This window comes from Argopecten irradians, chromosome 9 (assembly GCF_041381155.1).
Source record: "Argopecten irradians isolate NY chromosome 9, Ai_NY, whole genome shotgun sequence".
In the NCBI taxonomy this organism is placed as follows: Eukaryota; Metazoa; Mollusca; class Bivalvia; order Pectinida; family Pectinidae; genus Argopecten; species Argopecten irradians.
Window position 1 is genome coordinate 20944798 of NC_091142.1, and position 14385 is coordinate 20959182.

Sequence of the window (14385 nt, forward strand, 5' to 3'; positions counted from 1 at the left end):
AAATGATTAAAATTGCATACTCTTAAATCAAGGGAAACTTTTAAATTGTATTCACCACAAAATTTTACAAATATTTTGAGAATTACAATACTTGCAATGTATAGGATTATTTACATATACTGTGCAGTAAAATGGAACTGAGTTTATTTCTTTTCTTAAATTAACGTCCTATTAACATACAAGGTCATGTAAGGACGGCCTCTCATTTGTGCGGTGTGTAGTGTGTATGAAGTGTACTGTTCGTGGCTTGGGACACTGCGTTATATCCGTGTTGTGTTTACCTGCGTAGTGGAACTCGTGTTCTTTTTATAGTATTATATCGCTAAAGCATGCCGTTGAATCGAATTTGTGGTTAACAATTTCATTTCACAATGTTACAGTGTTATTAGTATTCTGTGGTTGAAAATGGAATAAAAACAACACGGTGGCGTGCTTTATTTTAGAGCTATTGTGATAATCAAATATAACTTTTACCAGAATTTCACCATTTCGATCATATACGACAAACTTACCAATAATTTTGCATGTCTGAATAAGTATGAATATTTGGACAATTAAAATTAACCCAATGTACTTTAAGAAATACTAATATCACGCACTCAGCCTCTTCGTTATGCTCAAAGTAATTGCAGTAAATATTACCCCTAAATTTTGAAGATAAAATATTTCTCTTTTACACTATTTATCAAATTCAACCCTTCAAAGTCAACGTTACCAGAGCAGACCTCTAAGAACAATTAAGATATAGTATAGTATTGTTTTAGCACATATATAAAGAATATAGTGCCTTGAAATTATTTCTCTCGGAGCTTTAGGGTGTGTAACATAAACTGAAAATTATATTAGACTAATGTCAAAAGTTAGGGTTGCAGTGTTAAAGGTCTAGGTACATAACTACTTTTTATGGGCTTTTTATTTATTTTGTATGTTTTAAAAATGCATAAAGGGCCTGAAATGATGTTTTCTAAAATTACTTTGGGTATGTGGTAAGGGGACCCCTTGTGTCCATCTTTTGAACATATTTTTTTTATTTTTTAATTATTTTTGTTGATAAAAGATAGTTCATTCTTTATTTTATATCCATTTATAAGGACATCAACGACTTATTTTTACGACAAATTGATTTTGAAGCAAAAAAAAAAACCTCAAATTTTTGTCAGGATATTAAAGTTATATGTGCCGTATTTTTCATACTCACGAATCAAGATGAGCTTTTGATAGGTTTTTTATTACCAAAAGTTACCAACATTTTGAGAATTACAGTATTTTCAATGCTTACGTTTTAATTTTACGAGTACATATAAGAGCTGAAAATGATTTTTGGCAGTACTGCCAAAAATCATTACATGTACATCTATAGTGAAGTGAAATGAGTACAAACAGTCGGACCATGAAGCCAAATCGTGGTCTACAATTTCATTTAGCATTTTTTATACTGTTATTAGTCATTGTAACGTGATTTATGCAGGTATGTTTCCATATAAACATACATAAGGCATACAAACCAACAATTTTACAGTACTTAAATTCTGTGTTGCAACTAACGTTTGTCAGACATCTGGAACCATTTGAATAGTTTTCACGGCTTTATTCATCAAACCTTACAGCTTTCAATAGATTAATGAAGAAAAAATAACATGTCAAAATTTTCGTCCAGTTACGGCACATATAACTTTAATTGAGGATATTGGGTTTGCTCGAAATATTTGCCATGTTATCGATATTGTACACACTTTTAAACCATTTTAAAAGCATGCTATAGGTATAATCTTATAACAGATACTTTTTCAAAAAAAAAAAAAAATGAAATCCGGAAAAATAGCATTTCATAGGCTGAAAATGTATGTTGCCCTAGTTGACCGTAAATTTAAAACTGATCGTAAACATCATAATACAACAACAGTTACATGTAGTGATAGAATTTTTTTTGTTAGCTAACATATGTACTCTAAAATTATTACATTTTTATTTATGTATTTAAAAAAGTTATAAAAGTACAAAAAACCTAACAATTAGATATGCGTTTGGGTGAAACAAATAGTTTCTTTTTTTCATATCAGAAACCAAATCATTATTGGAAAGTATATTTTCGTCAGCAACCCAAAAGGTACATATTAAGATTATCAATGTCTCCTGTGTAGATAAAAACTAGTTTGAATTGAATTAAAAATGATCAAAGAGGGAAACAGGGTTACATTTTGTTTTGAAATAAAATATTTATAATTTAGAAATATTACCAGCACCTCAAAGGCTACAGTGTTAATTTTGACCAATTAAAGGGCTTTTATTTCGAAACAATGGTAGCAATACATTTAAAGCTGTTACTATCTCATTCGGCATACATGTACCCCACAACCCATATGTACCAATTTTCACCAATATCTAATAATATCTAAATTTCAACCAATCAAGGACCTCCATTTTGTTTCCATGGCAACCAATGTTTTGAAAAGTTATTCCATGTTATTCAGCATATTTCATAACCCCTATATTCCAATTTTCACTTAAATCTGACAATATCTAAATTTCAACCAATCAAAGGCATCCATTTTGTTTCCATGACAACCAATCTTTTTGAAAGTGATACCATGCTATTCAGCATACCTCGTAACCTCTATACACCAATTTTTATTTTATTCTGAGATCATTTAAATTTCAGCCAATCAGAAGCCTCCGTTTTGCTACCATGGCAACCAATATTTCAAAAGGTGTTGCCATGATATTTAGCATCTAAAAGTATTACTATACATTGATTTTCACTTACATTGGACTCTGGAATCATAAACTGGAAATGTATTACTAGGTATACTAACAAAGAATTGGTCCGTTGCTACCTTCACTCTCTATTTTAAGTCACTCGAAAGCTGTTTTCTCGGATTTTAATTTTCAAACTAATTCACACAAAGACAGAAAATGTCATGGGATTATTTTCAATCAGGGGTAAAATTGTAGACAAAACCAGTAACAGGGTGAAATGAGACTACAAAGTGCAATGTTTCGTTTTCGATTTTTCCAAAAAGTGTTAATTTTTCATAAAAAATATTATTTCAAACAAAATTTTTTCGCTACAAATCTAAAAGAAATGACTTACATATAAAGTGTACGATCTACTCAAATAATTTATGGATAAAAATGTAGAAAATTTAACAAAGGCTAACTCTTTTTTGACATGGTTGTGCAGGTAGATTGAATGAAAATGATTACAAAGAATTCAGGCCCTTTGGGCCTTTTTAAAATCACAAAAGGAAAAAGAAGTGTCATTTTAAAGGGAAAACTAGTAGTGGTTTCAATATGCAAAGTTTCAAGAAAATTGGGCTGTGGGTAGTTTCTATTGGATTTTTAACATTAGCTTGAACACCACCTTTCCTTAGATTGGCCAAGATGATACGCAATTGGTAACTTCACCGAAATATTAACAATATTTTTACTGTAAATAACTATTTTTTGTGATGTTTTTAACTGCTGTACAGTTATTTTTGTATGTATCCACTACGTAATAATTTGAAGAAATTAACCATATAAACAAGATTTGACCTTGAAGTGGCAAACTCTCCGGATTACGATACTTCCAAAATGTTCACTATTATACAACATGTAACTGTCACTTAATATTTAGTGTAAACATGCTAATATATATATGCTAATATGTTATAAATAAATGATTATGTTCTCCTTATTAATAATAAATTATGAGCAAAGCTTACGTTTCTAAAAATACACATTCCAACAGTTTTATCTTTAGATAACAACTTCACTGCTTTCAGATTTTTTCTTAAATTTTCTTCCGGAAATCAATATATTTCCTTCTAAAATGCACTGAAATGAGTACATACGGTAAAGCAATGAAGCCAAGTTGTGTTTTGCAATTTTATTTCATATTTTTACAGTGTTAGTAGTAATTGTAAAGTATTTTGTGAAGGTAGGTTTCCATCTAAACGTATATCAGGCGTAAAAAATCAAAATAGTGCATACCTTCTGTGTTGTTTACAAGACATATTAATGTTTGTCTGTCCATATGAAAAATTTTCACTACTTAATTCATCACACCTGATGGTTTAAAATAGATTAATGAAGAAATTGTAACATATCAAAATGTTCGCCCAGTTATGGCACATATAATTTTAAGATACAATCGTCATTGTAACGCATTTTTTATTTGTTTACACTTTTTATCAATAGGATGGATACCGACGAAGCAGAGTTACCATCAGCAAGTTACACTAGGTAGGTTTTGGTCAATTGTTAATTATGATCAATAATAATTTATAATATGTCGCAAACATCGTCAGAATATAACTTCTTAAAATGTATTATTACGTGATGAATGACTGTAAATTTCGACCCTAATTCCCTTTTGTAGTAATGAATGGTTATATCTTGGCAATATGTTTAGGTTTTTTTGTTTAGGGCGTTCATGAAGCGATCATTTATTTGTTTTATATTTAGGAGAATTTTAACATGCAAATGATACCTTATCCTGATAATGTTGTGGAATGTAACTGAATGTTTATTTCCGTCTGGCAATTATTTGTAGCCGACATGTAAAAGTTTATTAACTAAACTTGTTCTCAAATCCACCCCTGTGTCATTTGGTGTCCATGGTATGCAATGAAGTCCGATAACCGTGCTTCCGGGGCTCAAAACGTGTAAAAATGTGGGATTTAGTCGCAGATCACTGGAAGACGTCGGTGTTAATCTTGAAATGTGATAACTTTTCTGTCAACTGAAGTTTTGAGATTAAAATTTGTATAAAGTAAGTAGAAAAACATTGATTTGAAATGTTGGCGGTTTCTAACGACCCTCCAATGCCGTGAATTTTGACACTCGAAGAATCATTTTGCGAGGCTTAATGTCACTGAAATCAGCCTGTTTTCTATTTGAGTGTATATTTATGGAATCTATTGTTAAGCTTACATGTATGTCACCGTTTCACATATATTGTACATATTATCGTAACTATGTTCGTTCGATTATGCCTTCTTGCGATGAGTGGTGAACCTCACTGCTTCGGTAGCCTATGCTCAGCATTTTTCCGGGGCTTGAGTCTAGGTCATCGTTTCATCAAAATACGTATAAAGTATTTGTATGATATGTACATTACTGACAATTTCTAATATCACTTCATCAAGCAGTTATGTCTGTGCTTCTAAATGTACAACGATAGGCCACATCGCACAAAGTTCATTCAAAACTGAAGCGGCGTAATACTAGGTATTAATGTAAACATTGTCAAAATGTATTATCATGACGGTCAGAGTTCATCGCGTGACCAAGCATCTTCATTGGGAAATGAAGTGATCGGAGTTTACTAATTTCATTGAGGCGGAGCGAAGTGAAAATGTAAATATTAGTAATTGTAAAGTATTTTTAAGGTAGGTTTCCATCTAGACGTATATAAGGCGTAAAAAATAGTGCATAAGTTCTGTGTTGTTTACAAGACATAATAATGTTTGTCTGTCCATATGAAAGATTTTCACTACTTTATTAATCAAACTTGATAGTTTTCAATAGATTAAAGAAGAAAATGTAACATAACAAAAAGTTCGCCCGGTTATGGCTCATATAATTTTAAGATACACTCGTCATTGTAACACTTTTCATTTGTTTACACTTTTTTATCAATAGGATGGATACCGACGAAGCAGAGTTACCGTCAGCAAGTTACACTAGGTAGGTTTTTGTCAATTGTTAATTATGATCAATAATAATTTATAATATGTAGCAGACATCGTCTGAATAAAACTTTTTTAAATGTTTGATCACGTGATGAATGACTGTACATTTCGACCCTAATTCCCTTTTGTAGTAATAAATGGTTATATCTTGACAAAATGTTTAGGTTTTTTTGTTTAGGGTGTTCATGAAGCGATCCTTTATATGTTTTATATTTAGGAGAATTTTAACATGCAAATGATACCTTATCCTGATAATGTAGTCAGTCATTTGATTAGCAGTTCATATCAAGGTTGAAAATAAAATAAATACAACACGGTGGTGTGCTTTATTTTGAGCAATTGTGAATCAAATATCACCGTTTAGACCATATACGACAAACTTACCAATAATTTGCATGTCTGATAAGTATGAATATTTGGACAACTAAAATAACCCAATGTTTACTTTAAGAAAATACTAATATCACGCACTCCGCCACTTCGTTATGCTCAAAGTAATTGCAGTAAATATTACCCCTAAATTTTGAAGATAAAATATTTCTCTTTTACACTATTTAACCAATTCAGCCCTTCAAAGTCAATGTTACCAGAGCAGATTTCTAAGAACAATTAAGATATAGTATAGTATTGTGTTAGCACATATATAAAGAATACAGTGCCTTGAAATTATTTCTCTCGGAGCGTTAGGTATGTAACATAAACTGAAAATTATATTAGACTAATGTCAAATTTCCTTAGATTGGCCAAGATGATACGTAATTGGTAACTTCACCTAAATATTAACAATGTTTTCTACCGTAAATAACTATTTTTGTGAGGTTTTTAACTGTTGTACAGGTAACACATCCACTTCCATGGAATTTTTGTATGTATTACTAAGTAATAATTTGAAGAAATGAACCACATAAACAAGATTTTACCTTGAAATGGCAAACTCTACGGTTTCCGATATTTCCAATTGTTTCCCTATCATATTGGTCACTTAGTATTTAGTGTAGTTTGTAAATCCAAAATTTGTAGGTGTACAATTACCGGAAGTGGGAAGCCATTGGAATAAATATTCGAAAAAATATCAATCCCCCATAGAATAGTTTTATCAATGCACCAAAACGCTGTTATATCACTATGTCTATCCATACAAATTGTTTTGAACATTAGATGGAACTTCATCATGTAATCATAACTATAGGCTAATATGTTTGAAAATAAATAATAATGTTCTTCTAATTAATGCTAAATTATGAGCAAAGCCTACGTTCTTAAAAATACACTTTTCAACAGTTTTATCTTTGGATAACAACTTCACTGTTTTCATATTGTTCTTAAATTTTCTTCCGGAAATCAATATATTTCCATCTAAAATGCACTGAAATGAGTACATACGGTAAAGCCATGAAGTCAAGTTGTGTTTTATAATTTTATTTCACATTTGTACAGTGTTATTTAATGATTGATTGTCAATTTGGTTGTTTGCATAGACTGATGAAGAAAGTTAATCCGTGCAAATGAAGTGAACTGCGAAGCAATTCATGTAGCATTTGCACGAGATTAACTTTCTTCATCGGTCAATACAAGCAACAAAATTGATAATCAATCCTTATATTTACGTTAACCAATTTAAAAGTCCCGCTGTTGAAAAAAGTCAATTTTTATGTATTCGGTAAAAGATTGTTGTACAAATTTGCAACATTGTACCAGTTATCGTACATTTATGTACAGATACGGAACAGCCGCCAGCCAGTTCTTCTCGCCACCAAGGCAACACAAAATATAGTTCCGAAAATAGCTTTTTTCTTTGTGCGTTATTACGATTAAAAACGACGATTTTGAAATATTGTTTTGATGTACAAGAATACATGGCTTGAAATTTATCAAAAAAACATCATTATGATGGTTCAAATACAAAAATTGTTGCGCAGTACTAGCAGTGCAGTCAATGTGTAATCCGGTTGCTCGATTTCGCAGGGGTCGAACCTTTTTAAACTCAATTGAAATTGTTGTGGAATGTAACTGAATGTTTTATTTCCGTCTGGTAATTATTTGTAGCCGACATTTAAAAGTTTATAAACTAAACCTGTTCTCAAATCCAACCCCTGTGTCATTTGGTGTCCATGGTATGCAATGCAGTCCGATAACCATGCTTCCAGGGCTCAAAACGTGTTAAAATGTGGGATTTAGTCGCAGATCACTGGAAGACGTCTGTGTAATTCCTAAAATAACTTTTCTTTCAACTGGAGTTTTGAGATTAAAATTCTGTATAAAGTAAGTAGAGAGACATCGATTTGAAATGTTGGAGGTTTCCAACGACCCTCCAATGCCGTGGGTTTTGACACTCACAGAATCATTTCGCGAGGCTTAATATCACGGAAATCAGCCTGTTTGCTATCTGAGTGTATTTTTATGGAATCTATCGTTAAAAGTTCATGTATGTCACCTTTCACATATATTGAACATATTATCGTAACTATTTGCGTTCGATTATACCTTCGGTAGCCTATGCTCAGCATTTTTCCAGGGCTTGAGCCTAGGTCAGCGTTTCATCAAAATACGTATAAGTTTTGTCTGTGTTTCTAAATGTAGTACGATAGGCCACATCGCACAAAGTTCATTCAAAACTGAAGCGGCGTAAAACTAGGTCATAATGTAAACATTGTCAAAATGTATTATCACGACGGTCAGAGTTCATCGCGTGACCAAGCATCTTAATTGGGAAATGAAGTGAACGGAGTTTACTAATTTCATTGAGGCGGAGCTAAGTGAAAATGTAAATATTAGTAATTGTAAAGTATTTTGTGAAGGTAGGTTTCCATCTAAACGTAAATAAGGCTAAAAAAAATCAAAATATTGCATAAGTTCTGTGTTGTTTACGAGACATATTAATGTTTGTCTGTCCATATGATAGATTTTCACTACTTAATTCATCACACCTGATGGTTTTCAATAGATAAATGAAGAAAATGTAGCATATCAAAATGTTCGCCCAGTTATGGCTCATATAATTTTAAGATACACTCGTTATTGTAACACAATTTCATTTGTTTACACTTTTTTATCAATAGGATGGATACCGACGAAGCAGAGTTACCCTCAGCAAGTTACACTAGGTAGGTTTTGTCGATTGTTAATTATGATCAATAATAATTTATAATATGTAGCAGACATCGTCTGAATAAAACTTTTTAAAATGTTTGATCACGTGATGAATGACTGTACATTTCGACCCTAATTCCCTTTTGTAGTAATAAATGGTTATATCTTGACAAAATGTTTATTTTTTTTGTTAAGGTCATTCATGAAGCGATTCTTTATTTGTTTTATATTTAGGAGAATTTCCACATGCAAATGATACCGTATAATGATAATGTTGTGGGATGTAACTGAATGTTTATTTCCGTCTGGTAATTATTAGTAGCCGACATTTAAAAGTTTATAAACTAAACCTGTTCTCAAATCCAACCCCTGTGTCATTTGGTGTCCATGGTATGCAATGAAGTCCGATAACCATGCTTCCGGGGCTCAAAACGTGTCAAAATGTGGGATTTAGTCGCAGATCACTGGAAGACGTCGGTGTTAATCTTGACATGTGATAACTTCAGTGTCAACTGGAGTTTTGAGATTAAAATTCTGCATAAAGTAAGTAGAGAAACATCGATTTGAAATGTTGGCGGTTTCCAACGACCCTCCAATGCCGTGGGTTTTGCCACTCACAGAATCATTTCGCAAGGCTTAATATCACTGAAATCAGTCTGTTTGCTCTTTGATTGTATTTTTTATGGAATCTATCGTTAAACTTACATGTATGTCACCGTTTCACATATATTTTACATATTATCGTAACTATTTGCGTTCGATTATGCCTTCGATAGCCTATGCTGAGCATTTTCCCAGGGCTTGAGCCTAGGTCAGCGTTTCATCAAAATACGTATAAAATATTTGTATAATCTATACATTACTGACAATTTCTAATATCACTTTATCAAGCAGTTCTGTCTGTGTTTCTAAATGTAGTACGATAGGCCACATCGCACAAAGTTCATTCAAAACTGAAGCGGCGTAAAACTAGGTCATAATGTAAACATTGTCAAAATGTATTATCACGACGGTCAGAGTTCATCGCGTGACCAAGCATCTTAATTGGGAAATGAAGTGATCGGAGTTTACTAATTTCATTGAGGCGGAGCTAAGTGAAAATGTAAATATTAGTAATTGTAAAGTATTTTGTGAAGGTAGGTTTCCATCTAAACGTAAATAAGGCTAAAAAATCAAAATATTGCATAAGTTCTGTGTTGTTTACGAGACATATTAATGTTTGTCTGTCCATATGATAGATTTTCACTACTTAATTCATCACACCTGATGGTTTTCAATAGATAAATGAAGAAAATGTAGCATATCAAAATGTTCGCCCAGTTATGGCATATATAATTTTAAGATACACTCGTCTTTGTAACACTTTTCATTTGTTTACACTTTTTATCAATAGGATGGATACCGACGAAGCAAAGTTACCGTCAGCAAGTTACATAAGGTAGGTTTTTGTCGATTGTTAATTATGATCAATAATAATTTATAAGATATAGCAGACATCGTTTGAACAAAACTTTTTTAAAATGTTTGATCACGTGATGAATGGCTGTAAATTTCGACCCTAATTCCCTTTTGTAGTAATAAATGGTTATATCTTGACAAAATGTTTATTTTTTTTTGTTAAGGTCATTCATGAAGCGATACTTTATTTGTTTTATATTTAGGAGAATTTCCACATGCAAATGATACCGTATAATGATAATGTTGTTTGAATGTAACTGAATGTTTATTTCCGTCTGGTTTATTATTAGTAGCCGATATTTAAAAGTTTGTTAACTAAACCTGTTCTCAAATCCACCCCTGTGTCATTTGGGTGTCCATGGTATGCAATGAAGTCCGATAACCATGCTTCCGGGGCTCAAAACGTGTTAAAAATGTTGGGATTTAGTCGCAGATCACTGGAAGACGTCGGTGTGTTAATCTTGACATGTGATAACTTCACTGTCAACTGAGTTTTGAGATTAAAATTCTGCATAAAGTAAGTAGAGAAACATCGATTTGAAATGTTGGCGGTTTCCAACGACCCTCCAATGCCGTGGGTTTTTGCCACTCACAGAATCATTTCGCGAGGCTTAATATCACTGAAATCAGTCTGTTTGCTCTTTGAGTGTATTTTTATGGAATCTATCGTTAAACTTACATGTATGTCACCGTTTCACATATATTTTACATATTATCGTAACTATTTGCGTTCGATTATGCCTTCGATAGCCTATGCTGAGCATTTTCCCAGGGCTTGAGCCTAGGTCAGCGTTTCATCAAAATACGTATAAAATATTTGTATAATCTATACATTACTGACAATTTCTAATATCACTTTATCAAGCAGTTCTGTCTGTGTTTCTAAATGTACAACGATAGGCCACATCGCAGAAAGTTCATTCAAAACTGAAGCGGCGTAAAACTAGGTATTAATGTAAACATTGTCAAAATGTATTATCACGCCGGTCAGAGTTCATCGCGTGACCAAGCATCTTAATTGGGAAATGAAGTGATCCTAGTTTACTAATTTCATTGAGGCGGAGCTAAGTGAAAATGTAAATATTAGTAATTGTAAAGTATTTTGTGAAGGTAGGTTTCCATCTAAACGTAAATAAGGCTAAAAAATCAAAATATTGCATAAGTTCTGTGTTGTTTACAAGACATATTAATGTTGGTCTGTCCATATGAAAGATTTTCACTTCTTAATTAATCAAACCTGATGGTTTTCAATAGATGAATGAAGAAAATGTAACATATCAAAATGTTCGCCCAGTTATGGCACATATAAATTTAGGATACACTCGTCATTGTAACACTTTTCATTTATTTACATTTTTTATCAATAGGATGGATACCGACGAAGCAAAGTTACCGTCAGCAAGTTACATAAGGTAGGTTTTTGTCGATTGTTAATAATGATCAATAATAATTTATAATATGTAGCAGACATCGTCTGAATAAAACTTTTGTTATTTGTTTGATCACGTGATGAATGAATGTAAATTTCTACCCTAATTCTCTTTTGTAGTAATAAATGGTCATATCTTGACAAAATGTTTAGGTTTTTTTTTCAGGGCGTTCATGAAGCGACCATTTATTTGTTTTATATTTAGGAGAATTTGAGCTTGCAAATGATACCTTATACTGATAATGTAGTCAGTCTTTTGACTAGCAGTTCATATCAAGGTTGACAATGAAATAAAAACAACACGGTGGTGTGCTTCATTTTGAGCAATTTTTAATCAAATATCACCGTTTAGACCATATACGACAAACTTACTAATAATTTGCATATCTGATAAGTATGAATATTTGAAAAAAACTAAAATAACCCAATGTTTACTTTAAGGAAATACTAATATCACGCACTCAGCCAATTCTTTATGCTCAAAGTAATTGCAGTAAATATTACCCCTTAATTTTGAGGATAAAATATTTCTCTTTTTCACTATTTAACCAATTCAACCCTTCAAAGTCAAAGTTACCAGAGCAGATCTCTAAGAACATTTAAGATATTGTGTTGTGTTAGCACATATATGTGACGGCGACTGACAAAATGGGCCCAGATGCGGCGATTATGACGTCGGAATAAATGACGTTATAAAGTTACGCACACTTTTTGCCGACGTCACCACGTGTATTTGCGGAAACTCTCAATAAACTACGTTTCATAAAGCCCGCATTTTATGTATAAATTTAACTACCTGTACAGTATCAATACATAATATGAAGGGTAGACTGGTGAGTATCAGGTGATAAGTATATACATGTAAGTACTTTCTAACGAAAATATAAATAAATGAATAAATATAGCTGCGAACAGCACATTAGAAAAAAAATATTGAGATTGTTTTTCTCTTCGTTAGTAGAGATAGCAATTAATATATTCATGGAAATCAATCAAAGATAAGAGTGAAACAAATCCTGATTGATCTCAATCAGTTGTTTAATGCAGTTATTCTACTGAAATTCCAATATGCCACATGTCAGGGGATCCGGACAAAAATATTTATAGATAAATTTAATCCAGTTAAACATTTTTTAATCTTGTCTAGCAATATTGTTTCTCCACGGATATTCTGAAAATTCCACAGGCTTTGCTCTTTCACAAGTTAATATTATTTTGCAATATGTCGTAACATATTTGAAATAAAATATCGAAAATCAAAGTCGTAAAAGTCTCTAAATTATACCAAAATACATTGATATACATGTAACAAACATATAACGAGTGCGGAAACTTAAATGCAAACCACAGGTGTTTGACTCTGTATACATATGTAATTCTAGAGAGAGAGAGAGAGAATATGTATAGAGCCAAACACCTATGGATGACCTTTGATTTTGTATGAAAATTTAAAGTTAAGTTTCTGATCAGTGCACAAGATGCCTATTTTCTTGTGATACTATGCGACGATGATAACAATGAATGCGGTATTTATGGTGGACGTCCGTATAGTTCAGTACTTATGCTTTGGTCACAATCCCTTCCGATTATGATGTACTCCCTGCATGAATTTTTAGCCATTTTGCCTGGTTTCCGGTCGGACAACAGACATCGCCGGCCGGTGTCCGGGGCTCTTAGACAGCATCGGGGGACGTCCCTCAAGAATTTTAATTCGAAGTTAAAATATCTCCGGTGTCCCGTAGAATTTCATAATCGGCAACATATACTTCACATATCGTTTCAACATCGTCCGATGTCCGGCCGGGAACATCCTCGATACTCCAGGGGTTCCGATTACTTACAATCTCTACACATCCTCGATACTCCAGGGGTTCCGATCACTTACGATCTCTTCATCCCTGGACTATTTCATAGTGAAATTGATGGCAGCTCAGCGAAAAACATTTGACCAATCACACGCCAGCAAAGATTTCCTTTGAAGACTACAGAGAGGGCGACGCCTAACATAAAAGCCACATAGTCGACCACAGTGTATCATTATGCTGCTCTTTTGATGTACATCAAATGACTAAATTACCTGTTATGTTCTGTTGCCTCCAGTTTTACTATGAGATAGCTAGTCCAGGGGTGTAGAGATCGTATGTGATCGGAACCCCTGGAGTATCGAGGATGGGCCGGGAATCGAGCGGCAATCACATCGTATTTGGCCGGCCTTTTATGTCCAGTTGTCCGAATTCGTACGATGTCCAGTGAATAGGCCGTTATCGCCCGGACATCATATGATAATCGGCCGATTAGCATTAGATATGTTAGGTCGATATTCACTGCCTCACCGGCACCCAAAAAATCTCTTAGGAAACAGACGCCGTACGATTACCACACGGCCTCATTTTTATGTATACAAAATGTATTATGTCCGACATATTTTTGACCGGTGTGTTGTCCGATGTCGGAAAAATGGCCCAAATTTCCGATTACCCCCGGATACCGACCGATCATTGTGACCAAAGCATTAATTTTGATGATATTATGCAGTACGTGGTGCAGGGAGTTGTCAAGGGACGAAGATGATTTATACACATTTGTACAGTTTTGTGAGAATCCCGCACTTCAACCCCACCCGGTCTAGTAAAATCACTAATCAAGGCTGGAATCTTAGTGTGAAACATTATTTTTCAGTTTATCTACACCATCTAGAAAGAGCTTTATGTAGAAAAACTATTTTAGAAACCA

The 14385-nt window shown here is 33.1% G+C and overlaps 1 pseudogene; it reads left to right on the forward strand.

Moving 5' to 3' along the window:
* The first annotated feature begins 4183 nt into the window (after window positions 1–4183).
* LOC138330873 (uncharacterized) overlaps window positions 4184–14385 on the forward strand; it is a 28263-nt pseudogene continuing 18061 nt past the window's right edge.